The sequence below is a fragment of the Fukomys damarensis genome, unplaced genomic scaffold, assembly GCF_012274545.1.
Source record: "Fukomys damarensis isolate Sample0158 unplaced genomic scaffold, DMR_v1.0_HiC HiC_scaffold_38, whole genome shotgun sequence".
Lineage (NCBI taxonomy): Eukaryota > Metazoa > Chordata > Mammalia > Rodentia > Bathyergidae > Fukomys > Fukomys damarensis.
In genome coordinates this window covers 31420600-31430199 of record NW_022900950.1, presented here as the reverse complement: position 1 = coordinate 31430199, position 9600 = coordinate 31420600, and positions in this window count along the sequence as shown.

Sequence of the window (9600 nt, the reverse complement as noted above, 5' to 3'; positions counted from 1 at the left end):
CCTGGAAAATCATGGACCAATGTCTTTGACCTCCTCCCCACCCACCCATGGTCTACTTTGCTAACTGTCCACTCTCTCCTCAAATTTATCCCATATTGCATGTTCACTGTACTCTGTTGACCACACTAACAACACATCCAGCCATGAACCCTGGTCAATTAATTCACCAGGGTTCATGGCTGGATGTGTTGTTAGTGTGGTCAAGTCGGAGGAGAGTCCCTAAGGCCATGACTTTGGAGGGTTCATCTCTCTTGAGCACTCTTCCCTGTGCTATGCTTCACAGCTGCTATGAGGTGAGCTGCTTTGCTCTACCAGGCTCTTTGCTGTGAACCGGCCAGCCATGGACTGAAACCTCTGGAATCATAAGCCGAATTAAACCTCTCCCTTCCTGACATTGCATTTTTTCTCATCAGCTGGAAATCTAATGCAGTGCCCCAGTAGCTTCATTCCTTTGTGCCTTTGAAATCCTCCCCTCGGCCTCCCAGAACATGCACATATTTGATCATGGCACGCTATTCCCATTGCAGTGTTCTGTTGTCCCCAAATAGCAGGATATTATTCTTCCTTGGATAACCATTATTACTTAGGTGGACAGGGAGGACATGTGACAACATAGAACCCAAAAATACATCTTAGGATTTTTTTTCTGGGGCTACTTTTTCTTCCTTCAGAGCTGCTAAGCTCATAGTAGATCTGCCCAGAAAGCTTGGGGTATTTTGTTAGCTATTGCAGGGAATCTGCCCAATAAAGGCAGAGCAGTTTGTTTGTACATAGTATCCCCAGTGTTTCTTGTATCCCCAGAGCCTGAAAATGGAACAACCTAGAGAAAAATAAGATAAAAGAGACAAGTGTCTGACATCATCATTAGAGCAGCTGGATGCAACTATGCCTGAAGTTTAATAATATTTGCATCTGCCACTTACAATTCAAAGAATCTTGACCAAATACAAGCAGAGCAACTTGACTCAAGTTTCTTGGTGAATCTTCCTGAAAGAGCATTCCCAGAGAAGTACTGATGTTGGAGGCCACAGTGGTTTTCCCAGGGGCCTTAACCTGCCTCACTCCTTTTCTAAAGTTCCTTTAGTTCCTTGGCTCATCGACTCCCTCACAGCATTAGTGAGATTGTTAAATTCTCTCTAGTAATTTGAACAGGACTATCTTCTCAGTGGAGGCCTCAGATTAAACACTAGCTACACCAGGGTGCAGGGCAGCTCCTGCCTTTCTGTGAACGGAGAACCTTCTGTGTCTAGCACTGTCTTTGGCCTATGTTTTATGTTTAGAAAATATTGAAGGACTGGGATATAGCTCAGTAGAAGAGCACTTGCCTCATATGTACAAGGCCCTGAGTTCAATCTCCAACATGCCCACTACAAATATTATTGAACAAAAGCACAGTAGGAAGTGCTCAGATCTTATGAGAAAAGCTACCCTGGAAATGTAAGTATCTGCCTCCCCCGTAGTCACTTTTCTTTTCTCTCTTTCGATCTCTGTCCAGCTCCTTTGCGATTATAGAGTGGGATAAGTGGCTATTGTGCTCAAGGTGTGAATACTGGTGCCCTAATACGTGACATAAGGCCTGCTGACACATCTGTCTGCTACAGGCTGGAGACATCTGAAGAATTTCCACCAGTTCCTTCTACATATTTGACTCTCCAGCATCTCAGTGTGCATTCCTTACAGAAAGTCCTGAACAAGTGTTTTTCTGAATGAATGAATAAATGATGGCTTCATAACTCCAGCCTCCCCCTGTTCAGTCCCAATTCTGGGTTTCTCTCAGCAGTACAGCTCTGGGGGGCAAGTCTTTAACACACAGGCCTTTATGGGACATTCGAGATCCAAACTATAGCCACTCGAACTTTTCTCTGACCTCACAGACAGGTGTCACAATCTGCGTTCCTCCCTCCCCTGTTGTCTGCTATCCCCTATGTCACCTACTTTTCCTCTTAAAGTTTTCTTTGCCCCTCCCTTAAGGCTTGCAAAGCTGAGTGTTCCCTGCCCATGGGCTTTTCTGCTAAATCACAGCTTGGGTCCTCCTGTACCCCCTGTGAGAGTGAACACCTAATACGGTGGCAGGGGCTATCTTCGGCCCAACTTTTGCTCCAGCTTGGTGGACTGACCTGATGCAGGGGGGTGAATTTTTTGCTTGTGGACAAAACTTTTTGGTGGCACTGGTGATGAGACCCAGGGCCTCATGCATGATAGGTAAGTACTCTCTGAGCTACATCCCCAGCCCCAAAGCTCTTTAAGGAGAGGCAATTGTAAGTGAAGAAGTGGGGCTTCAGCCACACTTCCCTGTGCTGGATGGGAGACCCTGATGATATCATTTCACCTCACTGAATTCTGCTAGAAAATGGCCCAGGCTTGGGAGGTGAAAGTCTGATGAGACAAGCTCAGAGGCACTTTCCAACAACAAAGTCCTCTGACCCCTTCCCCCTTTGTCCTAAAGAGGGGGTGAGTTTGGAGTGCATGGAGGGCAAAAGAGAGACAGGAGCTGCATGGAAGGAGCTGGACTGTGTGGCAATGCCCCAGAAAGGCTCAGACTGATCCTGCTGCCACGTCGACAGCTTCTCAGAGTGATTCCTGTAGCACAGCCACGCAAACACCAGGCCGCATGGTTCTTCCTCCAATTGGACCTCCACATCCAACCACATCTTTGCATCGACATAGCCCAGACCATGTTTTGAAGCAGAATGACTTCAACAGTCCTCAGCATTCGTTCCTCCTACGTCAGGGTACTGTGTGCCTACTTATCGGTATCCACAGTGCCCCACCTACCACCTTCACCCAGCTAAGGCTAGTGGCAGTGAAGGCTCAGACACATGCCTCGTTTATCTTATGGAAAGGACAAGAAAGGACATAATTTTTTTTTGGGGGGGGGTACCAGGGATTGAACTCGGGAGCTTGCACTTCCAAGGCAGGCAGCGGCACCACTGAGCTAAATCCCAAGCCCAGGACACAATTTAATTACATAGAAAAGGAGCTATTTAATTCAGGCAATTAGCGATAACTCCTGGAAGGAGGTGACAATTCAGCTGAGATATGAAGGATAAGAAAATCATCTGAAGAAAAGCCAATAAGGTTGTGAAAAGCAAAGAAAAAACATGTACCAGGACCCTGCCGTGGGAAACTAGTATGCTGGTGCAGAGTGAATGGAAAGAGGAAGAAAGCTGGGAAGCCAGGCTCCTTAGTGAAGGGATGAATGATGGAAACTTGGAGGCCACAGGAAGGAGTTGAGGATTCAATTCCCATAAGGCCTAGTAAGGGTTTCAAGGATGGTGGCCCCTGAATTATATGACTATTCTAAATCACAAGGCTTCTGAGCAGATGGGACTGAGGGACTAGGGAGTAAAGTTTGGAATAATCCAGGAGAGTCTGGTGGTTAAGTAGAGGGAGAATACAGAAAGCACTCTGGGGTTTTAGAAAGTGGACATAGTGGCCATGATGTTGGACTGGACAAGAGGTCTAAAATGCAAGGGTGGGGGCCTGTTTTTCAACTGGGGCAGCTGGCAAATGGATGGTACCACTGTTTCTTCAGGAAGCCTGGTTGTGGGTTCCAAGAGGTCGGGGGAGAGTGAAGCTCCAGGTGAGCCAGCTCCACCTTCTCTACAGAGTTACTTCTCCAACTGCTGTGGCTTCCTTCACCCCTCAGGCCTCTCCTCCTCTGTGAGGCCTCCCTTGACCACTTTATTTCAAACTGCAGCACCCATTCCACCTCTCCCCACTAAGTACACTTTCTTTCTCCTGTAGGAGCCTGTTTCCCCCATAGCGTGCACCATCATCTACGATACATAACTAACAAGTACCTGCTGTATTGTGCATGTTTGTTATCTATTGCCTATCTTCCTTCACCAGAGCACAAGCTGCAGGAGGGCAGCCAGGGCTTTTTGTGTCTTAGTGTTGAAGCCAGAGCACCAAGGACAGCACCTGCCATGTAATTGTCTTTCGGAGACCTGTTGAATGAACAAGTGACTCTCATCTTGGGAGACCTTTGCACGTGGTGGCACTAAGAGGTGGAGAGTGAAGACAGTGTGAAGGAAGGAGAACCTGGGCCAGAAGAGGTATGGAAAGACAGGCCAAAGGCATAGGAGGGATATCTTGCCAGGCAAAGGAACAGGAGGAACAGATGTCCTCACAGAGTGGAGAAGGGAGGCCAAGCAGCTCTCCAGCTTATAATCCTTCCAGGATCTATATGGTCACTGTTTTTTTTGTTTGTTTGTTTGTTTGTTTTTTGGCCTAACATGCTTTGCGGTTTCTCAGTGACCTCAGACAATGCCCTGGCCATGGGGGGCATGCATGCAGCTAACCTTGTGTCCTCACCGTTCTCTCTTGCCAACCACTATATTTGAGTCGCCAGGGTATTCCCTGTCCCCTAGGTGGAACTGTGTCATCTTCTGAGGGTGTCACCCTCTTCTTGTTCCCTCTACTCACTTAAAAATACTGTCTCCTCATCTTCTCTAGCCCAACTCTTTCTGGCTGACTTAATCCCCTTTCCCTGGCTCACTTGAGACTTCGTTCAACAAGCTCCAGCTGTGTGCGCACGAATGTATGTCTGTTCATGAACATGTGCGTGTGCATGCACACTCCTTATTCACCTCCTCTCAGAGCACTTTGCAAAGTCACTGACTGTTACCTGTTCATGATGTTCCAGGCATCATTCCACAGTCTTTTCTTTATTAGTTCATCTTAGGATACCTTATAACATTCTGGATGACATGACCCCACATTCCTCCACTTTACAGATAAACAAGGCAAAGAGAGGTAAGTCAATTGCAAGAGATCATCTAGCTAGCAGGTGGCGGACCCAGGTGAGTGATGAACGCTGTGGCCCAACTCTGAGGCCGTTGGGTGATATTGCTTCTCATCACCTGTTTACTTTATCCCACTATGTAGTTCTTAGCTCTGCCCCCCAAGGGACATCTGGAAATATTTGGAGGTAATTTGGGTTGTTATAGCTATGGGGGTGCTCCTGGCATCTAGTAGATAGTGTCCAAGGATGTTGTTAAATAGCCTACAAGGCACAGGACAGTGCCCAGCAGCACAGGATGGGCCCCAAATGTCCTAGAGTTGAGGAGGAGAAACTGCCTGTGTAGACTGCAAATGTCAGGAGCTTTTCCTCTGCTTCAGGACCCTCCTCATTCTGTACAAATTGAGTACTGGGCATAGACCTTAGTCCTCATCTGTATTAGTCAGCTTTCCTGTTGCTGAGACACTGTACTGGACACCGACAACTTAAAGAAGGAAAGGTTTCATTTGGCTTGTGGTTTAATGGAATTCAGTCCATGGTCAGCCAGCTCCAAGGCTTCGGAAACTTCATGGTAAAAGGATAGGGTAGAGTAAAGCTGCTTAGTTCATGGTAGTCAGGAAGTAGAGCACGGAAACAGTACCAGAGAGGAAAGGGGCCAGGTACTATACATGGATCCCAAGGCCACATCTTCACAACCTAGTCATACCCACATAGAAGTGTGTTCCACTGAACCCCAATGGATCCCAAGCCAGTCAAATTGACACCCTTCCCTGACAGCACATTTTCGCTTCTCTGTCTCATGCTACCATAAGCCTCCAGCCTGGCCTTTCAGAAGACTCCAAGTTTGATCACACATTCCCTAGAGCTGATGATTGGCCAGATCATCCTCCAAAATACATCTCAATCTATTCTTTCTACCACCCCCAGCCAACATGGACCAAGCCCCCAGAATTGCACCCCTGGCCACTGAGACCACCCCTTCAATTCTGTCCCCAGCCCTGCACCCTGCTACATCCAGTCTCCCTGTAGCCAGAGCCATCTGTCTCTCCCCAGTTGAACCCTCCCACAGCTTTCCATCCCATTGGCGAGAGTGTCAGGCCCTTCTGCAACTGCCAGGCTCTGCTTCTGTCTTGAGTCCTGCTTGTTCAGCCTCCCTCCCTAGGGCCCCCAGCTGGTATGAAAGCAGTGACCTTGTGTATTCTGCCTGCAAGGAGCTCATTAAGTCCTGTGGGCTGAATGAATTTGGATTAAGATGGTTTCAGGGCTGAGGTTCTACCCTGACATTAATGTTTGCTCTAATGGGGACTCCTGGGTACTTGCCTTTTTTTCATTAAGTTTATTGGTACATTTTAGGTATACAGTACCTCAGACTGCTCCTCCCTGCAGGGAAAACAGACTACTCTGGAATTGTGTCTCCTTTCTGTAGAAGGAATCTTTAGGTCTAGTTTCAAGGATAATGGGCTCTTCAGAGAAGGGGATTTTGAGGAAGCAAAGGCAGTAGGGTCTTATCACAGTGAATATAGCTGTAATCCTAGCTACGCAGGAGGCTGAGGCAGGATGATCACAAGTTCAAAGCCAGCCTGAGCAATTTAGTAAGATTTTGTCTCAAAATAAAAAAATAAAATAAAAAGGGCTGGAAGCATAGCTCAGTGTAGAACACTTCACAGCTTGATGCCAGTATTGGAAAAAAAAGCCCCCTGGTTTGGAAGGAAAGTGGCAATGTCTCTGTAAAAGGCAGGCAGTGCCGCTAAAGGAGGAGACACTTGGGGGCCCAGACCTCTGGAAAGGAAACTTTGGCTGAGGGGAGCTACGGAGGCATCCAAATTCATGTGCCCGAGTCTTGTATTAAGCTGTATTACTTAGTTCACAAACTCAACTTTCAGAAATCTAACTAAACAAGGGATTTACAAAACAGTTTCAAACAGAGCAGTCCAACTACATTTCCCATGACAATCAGCTTGTTTACCACCCCAAGGTACACTCAAACTGCTGTGGACACGCTAATTTGCATGCCAATACCCAGAATGCATTCTGCCAGCGAGCTGAAAGGTTTATTTACACATACAATATGTGACAACTTCATTTTCCGAAGCATCTTTCATGTGAACCGTATCCCCAAAATGCCTTAAGTTAGTGAAAGGATTTCAAAATCCCTTTAAGGTTTAAACCCTTCTTTCTGGGCTGGAGTCGAGAGAACTTATGCCTGTCCAAATTAACATTTTAATTAAAAGACACTTGAAGGAAATGGGATTTCAGCTATTCAGTGGAGATGTGTTACATTGCACTTGAGATATTGGACCTAGGTTATGAAGAGAAATTATATGAAAAGAAAGAAATTATATGGACGCAGATAGATTAGAGGTTGTTAGAGCAATACAAAGGTCCTGGGAGTCAGAATGCAAATTACTGGAGAGACTTTAACTGGGCAACCTTCCTATAGCTGAAATCCCCTTCCACTGTGACCCAGCAGATAACATTAATGTAGGCACAGTGGCACTGGAGTGTAGCACCTGCCTAGGGTTCTCGAGGCCCTGGGTTTGAGCCCCAGCATTATGTGTGTGTATGTGTGTGTCTCTATAATTATAATATGTAGTATATAATTTTATATATAAATGTATGTATATATAATAGGCATTGGCATAATGGCACGAGTGATTTGCAGTTTTATGGTTGTAAAAGTATAACAACAAAGAGCCGAGGATTTAGCTCAGCAGTTCCACCACCTGCCTCGCAAGCACAAGGTCCCAAGTTTGATCCCCAGTACCAAAAAAAAAAAAATATAACAACAACAAAATATGTGAATTGATACCATGTAAGTGCCCAGGAGCAGGTGTGCTGGGTTTTGGTAGTTGTTCAATATTAAGAAAGAAGATTTTTCTGGCTTTCCCCAAGAACAAACCTTTAAGAAAGCAAAGTTTGAATACACTAAGTAAAAAAATAGCCAGATTTTGTGATAAATACAATGGTTACAGCGGTTTTTGGTGGGGTTATTTTTGCCCTTCTCCCCGTGGTAAGGAGGGTTGGACACAGGAGTGCTCTACCACTGAGCTATACTACATTACCAGCTCTTTTCTGTTTTCATTTTGAAACAGGGCCTTACTAAATTGCCCAGACTGACCTTGAAGTTGATATCCTCCTGCCCCAGCCTCCCAGAGTGCTGGAATTGCAAGCCTGTTGCTATGGAGTTCAACAGTCTTGTATTTTTTAAATCATTTTTTTCAGCCAGTAGGTTTAGATATGGGGGTTAGCAGGAAAGGGAAACACACGATAGCTAAATCTACTGGTTCTGTGAAATGAGGTAATAAGAAATAGGGAGATAGATCTTTTGCAAAAAGGAAGATGACCAAGAGATGGAGAAAGGGATGAAAAAAAAAAAGAATGTGTTATATATGTGTTATTGACTCCCTATGAAGAATGTAATCATGTACTACAAACATGTGCTCATAAAAAATAAAAATTGAAAAAAGAGAAATGGAACTATTACCCAGGGTAGACACAAAGTCCTCCAAACCCCACAGAGCCCACTAATGTCCCTTCCTCATAGAGAAGAAGAGCAGGGAGAAGCATTCTGAACAAGTTAGGAGCATGGTGATGGCATGAGACTCCTCAGCCCAAATCTCTGTGTCTCCACAGCTAGCAGTGTGACCTGGGGAGCCGCTCAACCTCTGTGTGCTTCAGCTTCTTCATCTGTGAGCTGAACATTGCAATAATTCCTGCCTCATAGCAGTATGTTGAGGATTTAGAGGACCAGTACATATCCAGTAGGGCTGCAGCGATCACCACTAATACACCAAACAGCCTCTCTCAGGCTTTTTGGTCTTGAGTTTCCTTTACATTTCCCCAAAGTATTGAGGGGTCCACAGGATTTTATTTATGTGGACCATCACTATTAAATTTACTGAATTAGATATTAAAATACCAAAGTTTAAAACATTTGTTTATTTTAAGCAACAATCTTTTGAAAATATATAACACATTGGAATGAAATAATTATAATTTCAAAAAACTAGTGAGAAGAGTAGCATCACTTTATATTTTTGCAAATCTTTTTAATTTTGGGCTGAAAGGAGAAACGGAATTCTATTTCCTTCTGCATCCAGTCTTTTGTGATGTGTTGCTTTTTTCATTTGTTTGTTTGTTTCTCATACTAGTGGGGGTGGAACCCAGAGCCTGGCACATGCTTGGCAAATACTCTGCTACTGAGCCTTTTTAATTTTTAATTTTGACACAGGGTTTTGCTAAGTTGGCCGGGCTGGCTTGGAATTTTTGATCATCCTACTTCAGCCACCTGAGTAGCTGGGACAACAGGTACACAGTGTATTGCTTTTCTTGGAATATTTAAAAAAAATCAACTTTGTGCAGTCGAATAGACTTAAAAGTGAAGGTTTTAAATCTCTACTGACATGTGTAAGACCTTGAGTTCAATCCCCAGAGTGGGAGGAGATGGAAGTAGAGAGTATTTGAACAGGTTTTTCACTACTTTCCTTGTCCTACGCTAATACTTAAAATTCTTACATGTTATTTATCATATGAAATCTGAATACATGTGAATAGAATTTTTGCACTCTGTAACATGAAAACCTGCTGATCTCCTTGGCTCGAACTCAGGTCCTTGCGCTTGCAAGGCAGGCAGCAGAAGCACTGAGCTAAACCCCCGGCCCCATTATTATTTTGTCTTTTGCAGGGTAGTGGGGCTGAACTCAGGACCTTGTGCTTGTGTGGCAGGCAGTGGCACCACTGAGCTAAATCCCCAGTCCCTTCCTTGGCAGTTTGGATGGAGCTTGTATATGTAGCATCATATTCTGGTCTTCTGGGAATATTGGTTCATTGAGTTAATAATAATCATCTGTACATTG